The sequence below is a fragment of the Grampus griseus genome (genome assembly GCF_964374135.1).
Source record: "Grampus griseus genome assembly, chromosome: 3".
In the NCBI taxonomy this organism is placed as follows: domain Eukaryota; kingdom Metazoa; phylum Chordata; class Mammalia; order Artiodactyla; family Delphinidae; genus Grampus; species Grampus griseus.
In genome coordinates, this window is record NC_139019.1 from 61,212,884 (window position 1) to 61,236,633 (window position 23,750).

General features: G+C 35.6%; 1 protein-coding gene across 6 annotated transcripts in view; it reads right to left on the reverse strand.

The window, feature by feature from the left end:
• AP3B1 (adaptor related protein complex 3 subunit beta 1) overlaps positions 1-23,750 on the reverse strand; it is a 283,649-nt gene that overhangs the window by 40,519 nt on the left and 219,380 nt on the right. The gene's annotated exons all lie outside the window — the stretch shown is intronic.

Genomic DNA, 23,750 nt, shown 5'->3' on the forward strand with positions numbered 1-23,750 from the left:
AAAAAAAAAAAAAGAATTAGTGAATATAGTTATTAATTCTTAAAAATATACAAAAATTCATAACACTTAACTCCTGTTTTCCCTAAAGTATTAATCACAATAATAGACATTAGTAGGATATCACACACATAGATATGAAGTCAGAAATTATATAAAAATGTAAAGTAAATGCCTTCGAAACAGTATTAAAATTCTTCTGTACTCTGCAGGCATATATTAAACTATTTTGACAATCTATATCTAAAAAGAAGAGAATAATCTTAGTTATATAAATATATTCAATTTTTTTAGAGTTTATAAATGTTTTTGTTTTCTTCTTAGGTACACTATATTTGGACATTTTGCCAATTTTCTTATTAGTTTTAATAATTTGTCATTTGATTTTCTTGGGCTTTCAAACTATAAGATATTATAATCTGTCTATAACGAACATCTTATACTTTCATTTCCAATCCTGACTGCTTTAACTTTTTTCACCCTGAATTTCTTTCACTGTAAACTGAAGACTATGACCTCCTTTTTAAGGTGGTTCTTCCTTTGCTTTAATGATTAAAAAGCTCTTCCCTACCTCAAAATCAGATAACTATTCACTTACATTTTCTTCTAGAGCTTTCATGGTTCTAATTTTTTTTTTTTTTTTTTTTTGCAGAACGCGGCCTCTCACTGTTGTGGCCTCTCCCGCTGCGGAGCACAGGCTCTGGACGCGCAGGCCCAGCGGCCATGGCCCACGGGCGCAGCCGCTCCGCGGCATGTGGGATCCTCCCAGACCAGGGCAGGAACCCGTGTCCCCTGCATCAGCAGGCGGACTCCCAACCACTGCGCCACCAGGGAAGCCCTCATGGTTCTAATTTTTTAATTCATGAGGAACTGATTTAGGTATATTTACTCTATATTTAATTATTTTTCTCCAAATACTTAACAAATCATCTGTACATGATTTAATGATTAGCTCTTCCTCAATGGTCTATAAATGCAGATACTCTAATTATTTAGTTGGAGACGTTTTTGAACCTTGATGGAGCTGTTAAAACAGTCCCACACTGTTTTATTTCTTATAGCCCTACAATGTGATTCAATTGTTTGGCAAAACAAAGCGTTGCTTATTCCTCCACCCACCCCCGCCAATATTTTCTCGGCTAATCATCTGTTTATGCTTCCACTGAACCTTAGACTCTTAGTTAAATTCAACTGTGGGTGGAATCAGAGGCAGCATATTAAGTGAAGAAACACAGCCTTTCTAAAATCATATGGTGGCTATCTTTCCATTCAAAGTCAAAGTATTGCATGTGGCTTGACCTGACGTGGGCAAGCTTTAAAAAAAAAAAAAAAATCAATTTGTGATTAAACAGGCCTAATCAAGAATTTTTCCTAACAAGTGTACTCTCCCAAACTAGGTTTTCTATTATAATTGTGAGAGTACATATTAACCTGTTCAACATGCTCACTATGCCACTGACATCTGATGACAAAAAACTTAATAATAATTTAAAACTCATCAACAAAAATCCAAGAGTTAAATATCATATACACAGAATGATAAAGTTGGAGAGAGGCACGTGTAGAGCACCATGAGAAAAGCAGAACAAAAGCAGGAGTCTGGATTACAGGCAGCCAGGAATTAGCACTCTAGATATAAGGTTCTTTGAAGGTATGCCTTAAGTCATTTAAGAGCTATCAGCTTGTCTTAGTTGGTTAACTGATTTTCTCAATCTAACCCTGGGACACGTGGCCCAAATATTTGTTTTTTTCTACTTTGTCTCAAAATTCTGCACCTTTATTATAATAGTTAAAACAATGCTAAGGAATGTGCAAAGGAAGAAAAACAGTGTAATTCTCTCCACACATTCTTTCCACACTCAACCAAGTTCAAGAAGCACTTTTAACTTCTAAAAAAGGTCCTCCCTAACAATCTTCAAAGCTTATCTATGAGAGTGCAAAGAGACCTATGTTTTCTTTCACAATAAATACCTCATAAAGGCACTCTGGGGTAATAATATACACTTTTTTAACTACAGAAAGGGGCTGACTGAAAATGTTTGATTGCTTTTTTTAACCTATTTTCTAAGTTCATACAAGTCATATTTAGCGAACCTCCTCCACTCTCTAAACTACATAGGTGATATTTTGTTCAATAAAACCAGTAGGTTTCATAAATACTTCATCAATTTCCATATGTAATACAATTAATCCTGACAAAAGAGCAAGATTTTAGTTCAACATTTTGTACATCAGATTACTTACTTATATTCCATATACATGATCTGTGGCTGCTTATATTCTAAGATGCTAAATGTCATGAATGGCTTTTCTTACTTCACAATTTATAAATAACAATTATTTTATTAAATGTTAAAAAAAAACAGGTAAAAAGTAAATTAATTAGTGAATGACCTAGACTGGGGCTGTGAAAATGAGGGTTTAAGAAAGGAGGCAGATACTTAAGTTTGAACAAAACAAATCATCTTGGGTAGGAGACAGCAAACTACAGCCCACAAGCCAAATACCACCTGCTGCTTGTTTTATAAAGTTTTATTGGAACATGGCCATTCTGTTCTTTGACATATTGTGGGTGGTTGCTTTTTGGCTCTACAATGAAAGAGATGAGTAGTTGCAATGCCTAACATATTTACTATCTGGACCCTTTACAGAAAAAGGTGGCTGACCCCTGATCTAAGGGCATACATGTTACATTCTTCCTTCTCCCCTCCCCTTCTCTTGTTGTCCTGAGAAACAGTTCTCCATGGATCTCTCACAGTTCTGTACATCTTCTAAGCAAAGGTATTAACAACTTTGTTCCTGAAAATCTTTTCAAGGATGTACAGCAAGCAGTCTTTGGAAATGGGTTAAGGGCCTCCCTCTGGGGCAAAGGTTGGACAGGTTTGCCAACAGACCCTTATGAAAGGTTGCGATCTTCTATGCTAAGGATCCTCTCCTCTAAAGCAACCCACTGCATATGCAGTCATTACCTAGCCTTCATTGCGTCACCCTGTGAAAATTGGGGCTCAGAGAAGTGGCAAGAATGATGTTACCCTGGCTTCTGCTACTGCTGTGAGTAACAAACTGTCCTTTGTCTTTGACACAGGAGTCTGGTGTCTTCTACCAGTACCCATGAAATTGTCTCAGGCTAACTTGTTAGCCTGAAAGTGAGGTAACATCTCATACCCTGCACAGTTCTTTGATACCTACTTTTCTGTTTTTTTGGTCATCTGACAATTCCCAGATCCACTTACTTCAAAGAGCTAAATTAACGTTGAGTAGGAGTATCATGTACAGCTGTGCAGTGGTAACTGACTGTGGATAAGATCTAAAAACCTAGCTTACATTCAAGGGTGCCTTTATGGAATGTGCACAATGGCACCACCAGGGTTAGCATGCTTTGCTAATGAGAAGTCTTCTTGACAAAGAAGCTACTTTTTTTTTTTCACTTTCCTTTAAGTTGATGTTATGACCTGGCTAATTGTTTCTATGAGGTTCTGATGTATCATGATGTGTTCTGATGGCTGACAACAAAGTATCAAGTAAATTTTATGAAAGACACTGAGGAATCAAGAGTTCAATGTTTCAGGGTAGCTTTTATCTGGTTCAAGACTAAGTGCTGGTATTTTGAAGGAGCTTTCTCCCCAGTGTTCTACCCTGTAGTGGTTATATATGGGATTGTCTGCTCAACACATCTACCATCTTCTAGGAATGTTGCCACATTCAGTTCTCAGTGGAGCTGGCATGTTCTTATGCCACCTCATGATCTGACCACATTAACTGGTTCAGGAATGGGCACCTGGCCCAATGAGTTCCTTTCCTAGGATTTTTGGATTTGGGACTTAGGAAGTTGAGCCAGTCTCTCTCAAGTGGCTAAAATTCTGAGATTTAAAACTGTAATGTCTGTGGCCACATTTCCTGCCATATTGCTCAGTAAGAAATAAACAAAGAACAGGTGAGAGACAGAGTTCTGCTGGTATCTTTGGTTTGGATGGTTCTTGAAGCTGACATATTCCTACCCTTCCTGAAGCTTGGTTTTCTGTGAAATACTCTAGCATTCCTTCCTGAAACTTCCCTTTTTTTTTTTTTCCCTTAAGCTAGTTCAAATTCGGTTTCTATCATTTAACTCCCTCAACTCAACTACTAATCACAATTAGTCAGATTTCAGGACACTAACTGGGAAACTGGGGAATAAACTCATAATGGGATAAGGCGCTTTCTTGCTCCTTTTCCTAAAGCCCTGGTAGATATGTTATGGTGAGACTCAGGCATGGCATCTGATTAGGTTGAGCCATATGAATCTACCAACTCTGTACATCAAAGACTTGAATTACAGCAAAGGAAATAAAAGCAAAAATAAACAAATGGGACCTAATTAAACTTAAAAGCTTTTGCACAACAAAGGAAACTGTCAACAAAACGAAAAGACAATCTACTGGACAGGAGAAAATATTTGCAAATGATATGATCGATAAGGGGTTAATATCCAAAATATATAAACAGCTCATACAACTCAACATCAAAAAAACAAACAACCCAATTAAAAACTGGGCAGAAGAACTGAATAGACATATCTCCAAAGAAGAAATACAGATGGCTAACAGGCACATGGAAAGATGCTCAACATCATTAATTATCAGAGAAATGCTAATTAAAACCAAAATGAGATATCACCTCACAACTGTCAGAATGGTTATCTTCAAATAGAACACAAATAACAAATATTGGCGAAGGATGTAGAGAAAAGGGAACCCTCCTACACTGTTGGTGGGAATGTAAATTGGTGAAAAACAGTATGGAGGTTTCTCAAACAACTAAAAATAGAACTACCATATGACCCAGCAATTCCACTCCTGGGTACATATCCAAAAAAACCGAAAACACTAATTTGAAAAAAATACATGCACTTCAATGTTCATAGCAACATTATTTACAATAGCCAAAATACAGAAGCAACCTAAGTGTCAATCAACAGATGAATGGATAAAGATGACGTGATATATATATGTACAATGGCATACTACTCAGCCATAAAAAGAACAAAAATTTTGCCGTTTGCAACAACATGGATGGACTTGGAAGGTATTATGCTAACTGAAATAAGTCAAAGAAAGAAAGATAAATACTGTATGATATCACTTGTATATGGAATCTAAAAAATAAAATACACTAGTGAATACAACAAAAGGAGCAGACTCACAGATATAGAGAACAAACTAGTGGTAACCAGTGGTGAGAGGGAAGGGGGAGGGGAAAGATGGGAGTAGGGGATTAAAAGGTACAAACTACTATGTATAAAATAAATAAGCTACAAGGATATATTACATAACACAGGGAATACAGCCAATATTTTATAATAACTATAAATGGAGTATAACCTTTAAAAAGTATGATTTATTATGTTGTTCATCTGAAACTTACATAATATTGTACATCAACTATACCTCAACAAGTAAAGAGAAGGAAAAAAAAGTGGAATTAGCAATTCTTATGGTTCAACTTGCTTTGGTTCAAGGCTACTTAGTCCTACCTTCATTAAGAAAGAGGAATCTTATTTATTATGTTTATTATCTGTCTCTCCCTTTATTCCCCGCTTTTATGTTCAATTTACAAAACATAATTTTACCTATTTTCAGAACTCAAAGCATAATTTTTCTACTTTAAATGATTATAGAGATTTTCAGATAATATACCACTAGTGTTGGTCATAACTATACTTTACTTGATGCTGAGTGCTCAATTATAACACTGTTCCTAAAAATACTACAGTCTTTCAAGGAGCTTACTGTGATAAGCGGAGATTATCAATATTAATACTTGTTGGTTTTAGGATATGACTTGACTAGAAATTTTCTACTGTATATAATTGGACACAAATGAAAAATACCATATTTCTTAATAATTAGAAGGACTTCTATGATCCAAACACTATTTCTTATAGTATCTAGTTCAGGTAAAAGCATTATTTCCCATTAAATATTAAAACTTGTATAAATAGGATAGTATGAAAGACAATATTTGAAAACAATGGTTTTGATTTAATTATTTAACTACTAATGTTCAAAGAATTAAAAATTTAGCTGCATTATAAGCAAATGATATGGGTTATCCTCACGATTCCTGAGGAGGTAATTAGTTCACTAAATATAATAACTCTAAAATAAAAAGCCTTCTTCTAGAGTTAACAGAACAAAAAGCATCGAGTTAACAGTGAGAGAATCCTCTACAAATCTTTACACAGCATATGTTTAAATAATAAAAGTCATTTGTGTACCTTTAGATGGTTTATGAAAATAACCAATCAATTTTGCAGACACAACATTATTTCTAAAGGGAATCTATGTGACTCATGATGCCTGTAGATACACAGAGACAAACCACACATATTTTATCAGTTTATTACAGTAAGCAAATAAGCGTGGAATGAGAGTGCACATAACTGTCTACTTAGCGCTTACTGAAACATTTATAAGAGCTGTTATCTCCCTAATAACAGACAGACAGCGTGCAATTTTAGAGAGGAGAAAAGCTTCATATTTTTTAACACTTCACTAAAAAGTAACCGAAGAGTGTAAAATGAAAAATACTCTGTGCAGTAAGCTGGTAATGGACCATATTATCAACTCAAGTTAGATTTATAGGATACAAACTAGTCACTAATAGTTATTTTATGACATAGCATGTCTGCTTTTTTTGAGATTATTAAGATTAAAGTTGTAAAACTTCTTTTGAACATAGCTGTTCAAAATGACTGAATTATAAAATTTAAATGAGAACTGAAAATAAAACATGGATTACCAAATGCCTAAAAATAAACCTTGTTCAACATCTGCATTACTATTTCAGAGATGACACTTCCATGTAAAGCTTTATGAAAACAATATCTTCTAGTCTGTTTTGCTTTAATCCACATTCAGACACTTAATCATTTTTAAGTATTATCAATCTATTCTGTTTTTGGACTCCAAAAATACGAAGATCTGCAGTATATAAACTGCTCTCTTTGTACCTAGTTTTGTTTGGCTTATTTTACAGCAGTATCTATTTAGATATGTAATTTATAAAAAATGACCAGACTGTAAACAGAGATACAGTTTCATCTTTAAAATTAGCACTTTTTAAACCAGTGTAAATCTCAACTGGTAAGAACTGTAATGCAGAAAGCTACAGTATTGTCTTATTCACCCAGTAAACTGTAGAAAGTGAGCTTATTTTATCTTTAATCTACAGTATTGGGTCTAGTACCTAGTACAGGATTTAAAAAAGCAAAGGGAAAATCTGCTTAACTGTTAGCTAGAACTATAAACATAACATTCAAAGAAGTATATTTCATTTTGCCATCGAATATTACTTTAAATAAATGGTTTATACTTCTAAAGATAACTTCCTCCTTATATATGTATATTTAGGTATTCTAGAAAGTAACTGTGTTCCTTGCTCCTATTTTATTTTAGTCATCAGTATATACAACGAAAAACGTGAGACTTTTCACCTCTTATTTTGGTAATAAATAAAAATGTATTTACAGAAAGATCTGAGTAATTATCAACAAACATTTAATGAGAACCTTACTTCACACATGGTATTAAGCAGGCTACAGCAAACTTGGCCTATGGATCAAACCCAGTCCACTGCCTGTTTTTGTATAGTCTGTGAGCTAAGAATGGTTGTTACATTTTTAAATGGTTGAAAAAAATAAAAAGGAAACTAACATTTTTGTGACACTAAAATTATAAGACATTCTAATTCAATGTCCACAAACACAGTTTCATTGGAACGCAGCCACATTCATCCATTTCTGCATGACCTCTGGCTGTTTTACCACAATGGCAGAGTTGAGTGGCTGTGCTCTGCAAAGCTAAAAATATTTACTATCTGGCCCTTTACAAAATGTTTGCTGACCCCCATAGAGGATGTATTCAATTTCCATTGGTGTTGAGATGAGGAGGAAATTACTTTATAATAATACCCTATCCTTTCCCCTCCCCAAAGGTAAACCTGTAAGTCTCACTGTCGACATACTACTTTTTATAAATCTGAAATCCAGAGTGATGTGTATATACTTTTATTTACCACTTTCATAGAAAAATAGTTCCTGAACTATGGATGTAGATACGTTCTACTATTCTTAGATATGTCCTACTATTTTTTTTCATATTTCCTTTCTGACTTTTGGTTTAAGGGTGCTAATAAAAACAAAACAATCTGGTTTCCAAAGTGTTTAGCAGAAAGGTTCCAATAATTGGTTACAAGAAATTTCGTCAGAACCGGAACAGTTTATATAAGCACAAACAATTATGTGTTGTGTTATTTGATAGATGTGATAATCATTTGATCTTTAGTTATACTGCTTTCTCACTGACAATATCAGTATCATATACAAAAGAAAATGTTAGTGTTCCCTTCCTTTGGAACCAAGCTCAGAACCTTGGCATTATCTTTGACATTCTTATTTCCCTCCTACAATTACTTGAGGAGTTTGATGTCTCTTGTATTCATTTCCTTCTTTTCTGTTGTCTACCACCAGCTTAGTTCAAGTCATCAATGACACTTAAGACATTAAAACATTTTTAAAAATTTTAAATTGCAAAAGAAGTGCATGCTTATTGAAAACAATTTCAAACAGTATGGAAATACACGTAAAATTCCCTCAGGTTTAACCATAATTAACAGTTTGGTGTCCCTCCCTATCTTTTGCTCCCCTTTTATTTCTGCTTGCCCATTCAAATTGGCCTCCCTGTCTCTAGATTCTTTCCACTCCAATCCGTACCACAGGCTCTTGTAAAAATAGTTCTCTTAAAAGTGTACCTCCCTTATACGCTCAGTGAGGAGGGGTAGAAAGTGCTGAGCTTTGAAGCCAGACAGATGAGCTGAACCTCTGGCTCTGCAACTTACTAATCCTATGACACTAAAAAAGTCACTCATGCTTTAGAGACCTCAATTTTCACATCTGTGAAGTGGGGAAACTACGACCTATCTTTTAGGGTTGTTGTAGATCTAGGCTAAATATAAAAAAATCTAGAGGAGTGAAGGGCCTGAAGATGTTAACGTGACAGGCACAAGTACGGGAGTGAGACATGATTTCAGAGTTGAAATGAAAGAGTATGTGGTTGAAATTCAGTACAGGTCAAAGTTATTGGTACTGAACAGATCAAGAGGCTGTGAGGTTACATATTGCACAGGTTGAAAATATGTACAGTGAGACGTCCCAGGATGATGGTGGGCTGATGAGATTATGTGGAAGATGCCAAGATCTTCACTGAATGTGGGTAAATGATTAAGAGATCCCAAGATGAGAATGACAAGGAAAGGAAAAGGGTATAGGAAGATGGAATGGGCCTCATATGAGGAAGGAACATGAGGATGAAAAGGGAATGGCCTAGATGAAACATCTGGGAGCTTCATACAAACCATCTTGCTGGTAATAATGATTTCGTCAAAGAATTCTAGAGAATTGTGAGTGAGGTCATGATGAAAATATTTGTTATGGGACAGCAAGATCCAAAGGGAGATTCTCAGAGGAAAGCCAGGCTACATAATAGTACTTTATAAAAGTATGTGAGGGGATTGGTAGTTGTTCCACACATTTCACAATGGGGCCACAGCATCTAAAAACCAGCCATGCTGCTTGCACTTAAATGAACTGTAACTTAGGAGACAGAGGGATATGGATCTCATCTAGATGAAGCTCTAGAGGAAGAAAAAGAAGTATGTCTTAGTTGACGTACAAATTGGAAAGGCAGTTTTATTACTGCTACTTTAATTTTAAATAACAGGGCTCTCCAGGGATGCTTTCTTTGAATCTGACAAAGAAGGAAAGGATCCTTTCTACATCACAGATGTCAGTTAGACAAACCATACATTGCTGTGGAATTCCTGACATAGGGTAAGTTTGGGGAAATGGGTCCTCTGAGACTACAGAGCTAGCGTGCACACTCGCTTACACGCTCTCTCACACCCACACACACATATATTTACACATACATATATATATATATATATTTTTTTTTTTCTTTTCCTGATCTGTGCATAAATATTTTAAATTCTCCAGTGAGGAGGTAGGGATGGTAGAACACCTTGATTTACTACACAGGAACCTCTGAGTCTTTGGAGTCCACGTCTTTGGCAGCAAAACCTCTGATGACCGGGCTTTATTTTCAGTAGAGTCACCTGACTAGGAATTTTTCTGGATCAATACCTAGGACTGGGGCCTAGGTGCTTGTACTCTTGCACTGGTCCATGTGTTCTCAGGCTATCCCTATATTTGGCATATGAAACATCTTTCTTCAGAAGCAAGAAAGGCTATGGCTTCCCTCTTGTCAGGTAGAGTTAGTGCTGGCAGTGGTAAGTAAGAAAACATTAAATTTTAAGTTAGAAGACCTTCAAGTGATTGATGAGAAGAAAATTATTTAACTTCTTTGAGCATGAATTCGTAAAATAAAGAGTAAAACTACTTAATTTGTAGGATCGTTTTTATAAGGATTCAGTGAGATACTTCATATGAAAGTGTTTTGTGGATGAAAGTACTCTTCTTTAATTGTCATTAAAGACAATGTTTATTGGCATAAGGGAAAAACACTGGCAGAACTAAGATCAGAATTGAACATTTTTAAGTGTCATTTCTGTCAAGTAATAATCTACAATTTCTTTTCCAATAAACACAAAGTATTCCTTATGATAAAGGAAAATAAAGGTCAGTCACGCAAGCTAGTGGGGAGATTGTTTCCTCTTTTTCAGAGAACTACAGGAAGTGGGAAGAACCAGCATTTATTACTTCTTTCCAAAGATTAATGATAACCGAGGAAACCTTTTTGAATATGACCTTAATTATGAATCAGTAGCCTTAGTCACCAGAATAACCTTCAAAAGAAAATCAATAAAATGAGATCAGATTTTTAAATTATCAGTTATTTAATAAACTAGATATCTAAAAGTGGATTTCAAGTGAGAATTTCATAAGCACACATCATTTATGATGTGATGAGGAATCTCAAGATAAGTCTGAATGTCCTAACATCATAGGAAGACTACTATGCTTTGAGGTATTTTATACTTCTTTACTTCATCAGGATTACAGTATTAAAGAACTCCTACCATCTATATATCTACCTTCAGTACTGAAATTATAGAATCCCACTTTTATACTAATTATAGGGAATTAACTCTTACTGTTTGGACATGTTGAAAAGAGCAATGAAGAATATCACTAAAAACAATGTAACAAAGGTAACCAGAGGCAGCTGGATGGGGCACTAGATCAAACGTCAGGAGCCCTGGGTTATGGTTTCAACTCAGTCATATATTAGTAGTGAGAACTTAGCTAAATCACAGCCTCACTTAGCTTCTGTTTTTCTCCTCTGTAAAATGGGGCTAATTATACACATCCTGTCTGCTTCACTGAGTTGTTTTGAGGACAAAATGAGACTGTATATGTGAAATTGATTTTTAAACTGTTCAATAAAAGGCATTATCGGGATTATTAGTAAATTGAGTTTCCTGTCAACATTAAAACATCAATCTGTCAGATAACATACGGTCCTGAGGTTAAAAGTACATATCAAAAAGCTGAATCACCATTGGAGAAGGGCATTTAAAACAATGCTGCTGTATTTATTGATAGTACCATCCAAAGGCCTTTAAAACAGTAATCCCTTCCCCCATGTCCTTTTTTTTTCCCTCTGTTAGTTGTGGGTGAAGAGGACTGTTCTCTAAAAGGTTTCTAAATGATGTTGATGTTAAAAAATATAGTATCACCATTTAACAGCCTTTTAAAGAGCAGTCCCTAGCATGGTCTTTGTTAACAACTGAGGGAGGAAGGGACTATTTTTTCAAAGGCTTTTAGAGGATGTTGTTAAAAGAATATATAGTGACATCATTTAAAAGCCTTTTAAATAATAGTTTTCCTTCCTTCCCAATTGTAATGTCCTTGGCTTTCATTTATTTTGTACTACAAGCTGAAAATGGACATGCCAACATATTATTGGTTATGGCAGGCATCTGTTAGATAGAGAAGGATGCATTGCTTTAAAAAATGTTGATGTCCAGAAATAAATCCAGCTCTTCAAGAACATAGCACCAGTTCTATACAGGATGCTGGTCACCCACCTTTTCATTGAGTTGTGGTACCTTTTGCTTGTTTTCTCTAAGAGTTTACTGAAGACGATGCCACGCAAACAGGAAAGGAGTCATTACAAGATTTCCGGTGAGATAAATGTAATCCTACCACCCACTGCTACTTGAGTTAAGTCTCCATCCAACTTATGGCAAAATCTAACTCTAACTCCTATTCTGTTGTTTCGTTAAATTATTTCTGTCCACTATTCCTCTGATTTTAGACTTTACTCCACTAGGGGACAGCAGTGGATACTTAGGGTTCCTCTCCTTATTTAGCTCTCAGGGAGAGGAAAAATTAAGTCAACCATTTGGTTCAAAGCACAGTCTGATAGCCAGTAAGCTTTGAGATAGGTTAGCTTAGATCATCTTTCACGTAACACACCAAAGAAAAAAGAATTAGCTCCAGGGGTATAATCATAAAATGGGAAACAATTTTTCATTTCTTCTTATGCTGGGTCTTTTCAGAAAAGTGTTATTTCATTTTAAGGACAGGAATTCCTAGATCTACAACAGTTTGATGAAAAAAATAAACATTTAAAAATTCTAAAAGCACAGCCCTCCAAACACACTGCACTTTTCTTTTCGAATTTAATTTATTTTTTATACAGGTTCTTATTAGTTATCCATTTTACACATATTAGTGTATATATGTCAATCCCAATCTCCCAATTCATCACACCACAACCGGCCCCCTGCCACTTTCCCCGCTTGGTGTTCCTACGTTTGTTCTCTACATCTGTGTCTCTATTTCTGCCCTGCAAACTGGTTCATCTGTACCATTTTTCTAGGTTCCACAAATATCAGTTAATATACGATATTTGTTTTTCTCTTTCTGACTTACTTCACTCTGTATGACAGTCTCTAGATCCATCCACGTCTCTAGAAATGACCCCATTTAGTTCCTTTTAATGGCTGGGTAATATTCTATTGTATATATATATACCACATCTTCTTTATCCATCTGTCTGTCAATGGGCATTTAGGTTGCTACCATGACCTGGCTATTGTAAACAGTGCTGCAATGAACACTGGGGTGCATGTGTCTTTTTGAATTATGGTTTTCTCTGGGCACATGCCCACTAGTGGGACTGTTGAGTCATATGCTGGTTCTATTTTGAGTTTTTTAAGGAACCTCCATACTGTTCTCCATAGTGGCTGTACCAATGTACATTCCCACCAACAGTGCAAGAGAGTTCCCTTTTCTCCACACCCTCTCCAGCATTTGTTGTTTGTAGATTTTCTGATGATGCCCATCCTAACTGGTGTGAGGTGATACCTCATTGTAGTTTTGATTTGCATTTCTCTAATAATTAGTAATATTGAGCAGCTTTTCATGTGCTCCTTGGCCATCTGTGTGTCTTCTTTGGAGAAATGTCTATTTAGGTCTTCTGCCCATTTTTGGATTGGGTTGTTTGTTTTTTTAATATTGAGCTGCATAAGCTGTTTATATATTTTGGAGATTAACCCTTTGTCCATTGATTAGTTTGCAAATATTTTCTCCCTTTCTGAGGGTTGTCTGTTCATCTTGTTTGTAGTTTCCTTTGCTTTGCAAAACCTTTTAAGTTTCATTAGGTCCCATTTGTTTATTTTTGTTTTTATTTCCATTACTCTAGGAGGTGGATCAAAAAAGATCTTGCTGTGACTTATGTCAAAGAGTGTTCTTCCTATGTTTTCCTCTAAGAGTTTTATAGTGTGTGGTCTTACATTTAGGTCTCTAATCCATTTTGAGTTTATTTTTGTGTTTGGTGTTAGGGAGTGATCTAATTTCATTCTTTTATATGTAGGTGTCCAGTTTTCCCAGCACCACTTATTGAAGAGACTGTCTCTTCTCTATTGTATATCCTTGCCTCCTTTGTCATAGATTAGGTGACCATAGGTGCGTGGGTTTATCGCTGGGCTTTCTATCCTGTTCCATTGATCTTTCTGTTTTTGTGCCAGAACCATATTGTCTTGATTACTATAGCTTTGTAGTATAGTCTGAAGTCAGGGAGTCTGATTCCTCCAGCTCCATTTTTTTCCCTCAAGAATGCTTTGGCTATTTGGGGTCTTTTGTGTCTCCATACAAATTTTAAGATTTTTTGTTCTAGTTCTGTAAAAAATACCATTGGTAATTTGAGAGAGATTGCATTCAATCTGTAGATTGCTTTCGGTAGTACAGTCATTTTAACAATACTGATTCTTCCAATCCAAGAACATGGTATATCTCTCCATCTCTTGGTATCATCTTTAATTTCTTTCATCAGTGTCTTATAGTTTTCTGCATATAGGTCTTTCGTCTCCCTAGGTGTTTATTCCTAGGTATTTTATTCTTTTTGTTGCAATGGTAAATGGGAGTGTTTCCTTAATTTAGTGTATAGGAATGCAAGAGATTTCTATGCATTAATTTTGTATCCTGCAACTTTACCAAATTCATTGATTAGCTCTAGTAATTTTCTAGTGGCATCTTTAGAATTCTCTATGTATAGTATCATGTCATCTGCAAACAGTGACAGTTTTACTTCTTCTTTACCAATTTGTATTCCTTTTATTTCCTTTTCTTCTCTGATTGCTATGGCTAGGACTTCCAAAATTATGTTGAATAATAGTGGAGAGAGTGGACATCCCTGTCTTGTTCCTGATCTTAGAGGAAATGCTTTCAGTTTTTCACCATTGAGAATGATGTTTGCTTGGGTTTGTTGTATATGGCCTTTATTATGTTGAGGTAGGTTCCCTCTATGCCCACTTTCTGGAGAGTTTTTTTTATCATAAATGGGTGTTGAATTTTGTCAAAAGCTTTTTCTGCTTCTATTGAGATGATCATATGGTTTTTATTCTTCAATTTGTTAACACGGTGTATCACATTGATTGATTTGCATATATTGAAGAATCCTGGCATCCTTGGGTTAAATCCTACTTGATCATGGTGTATGATCCTTTTAATGTGCTGTTGGATTCTGATTGCTAGTATTATGTTGAGGATTTCTGCATCTATATTCGTCAGTGATACTGGTCTGTAATTTTCTTTTTTTTGTAGTATCTTTGTCTGGTTTTGGTATCAGGGTGATGGTGGCCTCATGGAATGAGTTTGGGAGTGTTCCTTCCTCTGCAGTTTTTTTGAAGAGTTTGAGAAGGATGGGTGTTAGCTCTTCTCTAAATGTTTGATAGAATTCACCTGTGAAGCCATCTGGTCCTGAACTTTTGTTTGCTGGAAGATTTTTAATCACAGTTTCAATTTCATTACTTGTGATTGGTCTGTTCATATTTTCTGTTTCTTCCTGGTTCAGTCTTGGAAGGTTATACCTTTCTAAGAATTTGTCCATTTCTTCCAGGTTGTCCATTCTATTGGCATAGAGTTGCTTGTAGTAGTCTCTTAGGATGCTTTGTATTCCTGTGGTGTCTGTTGTAACTCCTCCTTTTTCATGTCTAATTCTATTGATATGAGCCCTCTCTTTTTCTTGATGAGTCTGGCTAATGGTTTATCAATTTTGTTTATCTTCTCAAAGAACCAGCTTTTAGTTTTATTGATCTTTACTATTGTTTTCTTTGTTTCTATTTCATTTATTTCTGTTCTGATCTTTATGATTTCTTTCCTTCTACTAACCTTTGTTTGTTCTTCTTTCTCTAGTTCCTTTAGGTGTAAGGTTAGATTGTTTATTTGAGATTTTTCTTGTCTTTTCAGGTAGGCTTGTATAGCTATAAACTTCCCTCTTAGAACTGCTTTCGGTGCATCCCATAGGTTTTGGATCATCGTGTTTTCATTGTCATTTGTCTCTAGGTATTTTTTGATTTCCTCTTTGATTTCTTCAGTGATCTCTTGGTTATTTAGTAATGTATTGTTTAGCCTCCATGTATTTGCGTTTTTTACATTTTTTTCCCTGTAACTGATTTCTAATCTCATAGCGTTGTGGTCAGAAAAGATGCTTGATATGATTTCAATTTTCTTAAATTTACTGAGGCTTGATTTGTGACCCAAGATGTGACTGATCCATCCTGGAGAATGTTCCGTGTGCACTTGAGAAGAACGTGTAATCTGCTGTTTTTGGATGGAATGTCCTATAAATATCAATTAAATCTATCTGGCCTATTGTGTCATTTAAAGCTTCTGTTTCCTTATTTATTTTCATTTTGGATGATCTGTCCATTGGTGTGAGTGAGGTGTTAAAATCCCCCAGTATTATTGTGTTACTGTTGATTTCCTCTTTTATAGCTGTTAGCAGTTGTCTTATGTATTGTTCCCTAATTGTTCCATTCTACTGTACCTGACCAATTCTAGCCCATAATGATGTTAGTTACATTCCATTTTTACATTCCCTATAATTTAATTTTCATAATATTATTTAACTTTATGCATTCAACATGATTACTTAACTTTATTCTTATGCACCATGTAAACAGCAAAGTGCTAAGTCTGGACAATAATTTTTTTGCATGTTTTTGCATGATTTTTTAAAAATATAAATAACTTTTGAATTCTCTGTTGCCTTAATAGCACAAGTGAGTTAGTTATTTGTGCCTATAATTATGTGATAATAAATACTTTTACGTTTTAAAATATTTAAAAATCTGCATAAGAAGTCATGTCATTTGACACATTTTCCATTATCTACTGAGATAAATCAATGTTTCACTGAGAAATGCTAGTATAATTGATTCTAATAAATGAAAATTGGTAAAAGTTTGAAATAAAATTGACTTGAAGCATCAAAAAGACAGCAGTAGAAAGGTACAGATACAAAATTTAATATGACTGATCTGGAAATTTCAAATTTCTCTTAATTTGAGTGGTCTGACCAGAGTTAAGTAAAACTGCCACAAATAAGAACTTCTTGGTTAGACAGCTTTGAATTCTAGGAATAGTGATTACCATGGTGTCATCAATATCAAGACCCAAGAGTACATGCTTATATGTGGTGCTGCACTCTGGCCCTGCATCATAATGCCACGGTCCTACCCTTCCTCTCTTCTACAATTTGACAGGTGAGGTATAAATAGCTGACTCATCTTCTTCTCCCCACAGGTTCTATACATGAGGTGGTATACAGAATAATGGATCCCCAAAAGTGTCTAAGTCCTACCCACAGAATCTATAAATATGTAATGATGCATGGCAGGGGGGAATTAAAATTGTTAAACAGCTGAGTTTGAGATGAGATTTTCCTGGATTGTCTGTGTGGGCCAATGTAATTGTACAGATCCCATAAGTGAAAGAGGGAGGCAGGAGAGTCAGTGTCATAGTGATGCAGTGTATGGACAACTTAGTCATTGCTGGCTTTGAGCCAAGGAATGTGGGCAGCCTCTAAAAGTTGGAAAAGGCAAGAAAAAGGATTTTCCCCTAGAGCCTCTAGCAAAAAACACAGCTGTGCTGACACACTGATTTTAGATCAGTAAGACTCATTTTGGACTTTGACCTCCAGAACTGTAAGATAATAAATTTGCATTGTTATAAGCCACCAAATGTGTGGTAATGTAGCAGTAACAGGGAGCTAATAAAAGTAATTATAATGTCTAGTTGCAAACTACTGTTCTGAATTCTTGTGTTGTAAAACCCATCTGTGGAGTCTATGGTATAATGTTTATTTGCATACATCTTTCAATGGCTGATCTGTGATGAGAGGCATCAACAATTCTGCTTTCTGTATAGTATTTTCTCATTGGACTTAAGCTCTAAATAGCATAGACACTAATAATTTGAGTGGCTTTCATACTGGATAGTTACTTGTCAGAATCATTTGGAAGACTGGTTTATAAAAAATTCCCCTCCCCTAATACTTTCTTTATTTTTAATGAACACACTAAGTTGGCTTTGATCCATTTGGTTAACAGACAGGTACTGAGAACCAATGAAAAAAATAAAAGATGAACTGTCTTCCAAAGGCTCCAGTTTAATGCTCTGCATATTACCTAAGACTACCTCTTAACCCTTAGTATGTGTTAGTTTTTCTGATAAAATATGCATACAAAAAACATTTTGGGGCTTCCCTGGTGGCGCAGTGGTTTAGAGTCCGCCTGCTGATGCAGGGGACGCGGGTTCATGCCCCGGTCCAGGAAGATCCCACGTGCCATGGAGCGGCTGGGCCCATGAGCCATGGCCGCCGAGCCTGCAAGTCCGGAGCCTGTGCTCCGCAACGGGAGAGGCCACAGCAGTGAGAGGCCTGCGTACCACACACACACACACACACATACACACAAAAAAAACCATTTTGTATGAATTCTATACAAGCCGAAAGGGGATTATAGTAGCCAGACACTTGGGTGATGAGATCCAAGACAGACAAGTTTCCATGGGGGAAAATGAAGGAACCAAGAAAAATACTGGAGCGTTTGGGTGGGGCAGAACAAGTTTAGGACAATGAAACATCTAGGCAAGAGAAGGAGAGGGTAGGTATTACATGAGTACTAATCCTGAAGCACCTCTCAACAATGTTACAGTTTTTTCCAGCACCATCTTTTTCTGAAACAAGCACAATAAAAAAGTCAGATTTTTAAAAAGGTTATACTGAGTCTCTGAATCTGAATTCTTAACCATTTTACAAGCACTCACCTAAAAGTTAACATCATAACTCCTGGGATAAATAATGCAGATGTACCAGTGGGTGCTTATGCAACCAGGTCTACATGAGAAAAACGAAACCACCAGAGATATAAGCAAATACTGCTCAGAACAAACTCAATTCAGTCTGTGTTGGTTTGACAGAAATGTATGTAGAATGGCAAAATGTTTCTTGGTGGAAATTTCACATCTGTCAATTATTTTATAGAAGGCATTCAGTATTACCATCCAAGATAAAAGGATTCTTCTCTGAAGATTCGGCAGCATTAGTAATTTCCTCTGTCAAGGACTATAAACCTCCATGGAAGCTCTACTGTACTCTTGTTTATGGTCTCTGTTTCCAAAAGGCTGTAAGATGTGCTCAAAACATGGCTTACTTTTTTAATTTGCTGCCGCTCATACCATAATGTTCTGAATATGGAAGACATTCCCTTCATGTTTATTAATAGAATGTTCAGGTTAAAAAAAGCTTTCACTAAAAAAACCAAAACCTCCAAAGCTTTTTACTAGAAGCAAAAGAGAACTAGCACTACCCATAGATATGGAGTCTGCAAAGAATGTGAAGAACTTTAACCTACATTAACTATTCTATCCAAACTATTCTTGGAGATCTGAGAGAACTGAGAAATTTCATATAACTATGATATGTAATTTTTATGTTTAATCTAACACCTGCTCAGATCATTTCACTGCCACTTGATATATAATAGCACTTTTCGGTTGAGAGCTTTGAAACAAGTATTGAGCCACATATCTATAAAAATATACTCTGAAAAGCATATTGGTGAATTTCAGAATACATACAATCTGGTCAAGTATTAAAAAAAGATATACGCTATGATTCCCTCCAGCCATTTATTGAAAGACTGGTGAATTGATAACCTTCTCCAGATGTGTAACGTTCTTTTAAAAATTAATTAAAAGGTACTGTTTTCTAAGGAAGAAACAGTTAAAAGAAGTCAGACACTACTTTCTGAGAGTTTCCTTTAAACTCTATTTCTCCCCTGAGTGTTTAAAATTAGCAAGGCATTCAAACTTGTTGGGTGGTACCTCTATGCGTTTTAGCAAATAGAAGCTACGTAAAACTTCAAATTCCTTTTTTCTTTCCAAAACCCTTGGGAAAATTCCTGATTCAAATTAAATATTATAGAAGGTATAAGACTAAACTGACAGTGGCTGACATGTGTTTACAATCCACCTAAAATTTGCTTTTGTGACTAAGTTGTTTGATGTAATCCCCAGAAGTAAAACAGACAGGTATTTGAACATTTTCTGGCACAAAACATGTCTCTGTCACAAAGCAATATCTTAATCTCAAATTCATATTTAGAATCACTACTTTGAGTAGCACTGCCACTGCACAAGGCCTGTATGAATCTTCACACTGTGTATTATCACCCAATGACAAACCTGACGTTTTATGAAGGGCCAGCCCCCTTTCACACTGACATCCTCTGTACCCTGAGTAAATAACTAACAATTCATTTCCTAACCTTGACTGTAGAGTCCAGCCTTTCCACCATTCTTTTTTTTTTCTTCTTTCCAAACAAGTGACAAAGAACTAGGAAGCTGATTGAAGGGGTCCATTATGTATCAACTTAAAGAAAGGCAAAGTGATTGATGAAACTAGCAGTCACCTTCACTGCTAGCTACTGCACCTGTATCCTTTTTGTCAAATGACCTGAAAATCCTGCTGACAGTTTAACATTCACTACAAGGATACACAGGATGGAACTACAGTTTTCGATATTTCTATTTGCAATGAAATCTTTAGAGACGTGATTTGAAAACAGTAGTTAAACTTTATAATTTTCTAAGGTTTACATTTTCCTCTTATGTAGTCACTGTTTGCTATTAACTTGCTTTGCAAAACTACTGTCATGGGGGTGCGTGGAGTGAGGAGGAGGAGGATGGTAGGCAACATGAATGGTTATTTTAAACTTTATCTTTTTGTTTTGCTGGCAGAGGCAAGATTGTTAGCAGGATTCCTTCTGCCAAATTATTGGATGAATTACATTTAATTGTACTGCTAGAAGAGGTAGGATGGTCAACATCTCAAAAAATAATTATTAAAATAAAAGTAAAAATGCAGCATTCTAAAAAAAATAGTACTTTACCTAAACAACCTAAAGTTGTTTCTCAACTTCAATAGGCGATGGGCTTAGTGAATTCACTGGATAACCAAGTAACTAAGAATTTCTTCTGTGGATGGGTAAGTTTACCTAAATTAAAGAACTCATGTTCAGTCACAAGCTTACTGTGTTGGAAATAAAAATTTCACTAGGCAACAGTGACACAATTGAGAGCCAGAAAATCTCAAAAGAAGCCACTGTTCTCTGTGTGGACATAGCACCATTTCCTCTGGGCATTTATTACCTGTTAAAAACCAATCTTTTGGTGAGTGGCAGTTCAGGGTTTTTGAGAGCAAGCTGCAATATTTCTTCAGGTCTGCAGAGTCATAATTAAAGCTGAACTGAGCGGAATTGGAGAGGGAAGGTCAGTGAGGTGCCGTATGAGAGATGAGGCTGGGCTGATGGGCACCAAATGAACAAATTATGATGGGCCCCACTCAATGTGATGAGGTCAAATGCTTGTTTCTACCCACTGACAGTTCAATTTCCCTGAAATGTCTCTCGGTTCTCTATGAGCTAATTATGAATGAAAAGTTATCAACTGCTCATGCCAAAGGGGGCTTAAATACTATTTTGTGGAGTTCTTAATGTCAAAATATTGTTCAAAACAGCATACTGTCCCACTCCAAATACAATGTGTGGGTTAATCTAAATACCAGTGAAACACATCAGTTTTCCTCAGGTTTTTCACAGTGTATACAATAGCGCAAATTCTCCAGCACTTGTCAGCAGCTTAAACAATAAAATTTTTTTTTAATTTAAAAAAATAAAAAAGGAGATAATTTTATCAGGTAAATCTACATTACACTTACAACTCACTTTCATGGTAATAGCAGTACAGTGCTTATAGTTTTGCATATCACAGGCTACAAAACCTTCAAATAGAACTATATATTTTTTTCAGGAATGATGCTACTGAATTCTTAGCTTCTAGGCATCAATACTCAGATTTACTCCAGTATACAGATTTATTATACAAAATCAGCTCAAGAGCCACTGACAAAACGTAAATTCCATTTATGGAACCAGTTTTTGAGGAACAATTTTCCACAGCCTGCATTTATGATGGACAATTATTTTCCTTCTCTTTGAATCCTGTGATGGATGATAAATACTTGACAGAACTAATAAGGATCCTACTAATTAAAAAAATGTCTATTGCTTCAATTAATAATACAAAAACAGATGAAAATGATAAAATTTGCTGAGACCCTACTATGTGCCAATCACTATGCAAGGGACTTTCATGTAAGGATGTTTAACACAGTAAGTAGTCTGATAGCTTTCTAACAATATACAACACATATAAAAGCTTTGGATCAATGTCCTGAGATTAGAGGGTACATCACACTAAAAATAGTATCTGTATAAAATAAAATATAGCACTGAGCTTAAATTGTAAGAAGAATTATAAAATATGTAAGCATAATGCACCTGAAAATAACACATGTCAACTTTCTCACTGCCACTAGATGAAAAGGAATTTTGGAATGGGCTCTTTAAGAATAGATTTAAAGTATAAACATAAGAAGTACTTGCTGGAAGTGGGGCAGAGCGAGGGAAAGATCAATTATGATGCAGGTAAAGATAACCGGATATCAAAAAATGAGTCTGAAGTAGGGAAAAACTTTTGCCATTTAAAAACATCATATGTAGATATGTATGCTCGCATATTTTTGGTAATTTACCTATAATGAAAAAGTTTTTAGTATTAAGCATTGTTTCTACATTTGATATAATATACTTAGATATACAATGTCAATTTATATGATTCCTTACGAAATATTATCATATATATATATATTCATGTTTAGAGATCACAATTTAATTCGTTTATTAAAAGATCCCTTCTGGAAGTTGATTTTTTTCTAATTCTTATTGTAATTGCATTGTTCTAATCTTGTATTATAAAGGCAGCTGCTTGCCTATCATTTGTACTTTCCTCGTTAATCCTGACTCAGTGAATTAACCTTTAATTACAGCCGTTAAAATTGAAATGAGCCTCTTGTCTGGCTGGGGCTGCCCCCTTTCAGTGCATGACTCTGATGAAAATTTTTAGGGTCAATGAATATGTCCCATGTCATGTCTGATAGCTGCTAAAGATGTGAGGAGGTAAATGTTACCTTAGAAAGATGTGCTTTAAATTTTTAGGAGATCTGCTTTATTGATGGGAAAATAAAATAAAAATGACAATTTCAGTTTCTCAGTTTACCATGCTGTATTTTTAGACGAATTGAGAGCATATAAGAAATATAAAGAATGGGTTAGGGCTTCCCTGGTGGCGCAGTGGTTGAGAGTCCGCCTGCCAATGCAGGGGATATGGGTTCGTGCCCCAGTCCGGGAAGATCCCACGTGCCATGGAGCGGCTGGGCCCGTGAGCCATGGCCACTGAGCCTGCGCGTCCGGAGCCTGTGCTCCGCAACGGGAGAGGCCACAACAGTGAGAGGCCCGCGTACCGCAAAAAAAAAAAAAAAAAAAAAAAAAAGAATGGGTTATTAAGATATATTTAGTCAAACAATTTAAAACAATAACTTATTCTCCATTTTAGCCTTAAGTGTTACATGTTATAATAAAAGAAATATGTAAGGATCACAACTACTTTTTAGATAGGTGCTTGATAGGAATAATAAACTAACAGATTATCAATACAGTCCTTTAAACTGACATCAATGGGAATGGATTCTACAATATAATAATGAAGCTGGAAAACAGTAAAGATTAATCTCATTCATTTAATACACTTTTGATGAGCACCTATTACGTATCAAGCACTGGAAACAGAAAGGCCAATAAAAAGGCCCTGTCCTATCTTCCAGGGACCCAGAGTCTAAGTTTTATCATATTAATATGTTTTAATAAAAAAGATAAGGCACGTTTCCCCTGTGCTAATGCTGATGTTGACTAAAGTCACTTGCCGTCTCCCACTTTATTCCCCATAGACTTCTAAAGAGCTAGAACTGAGGGACCTTAGAAACAATCTAGTACAGTCTTCTAATTTC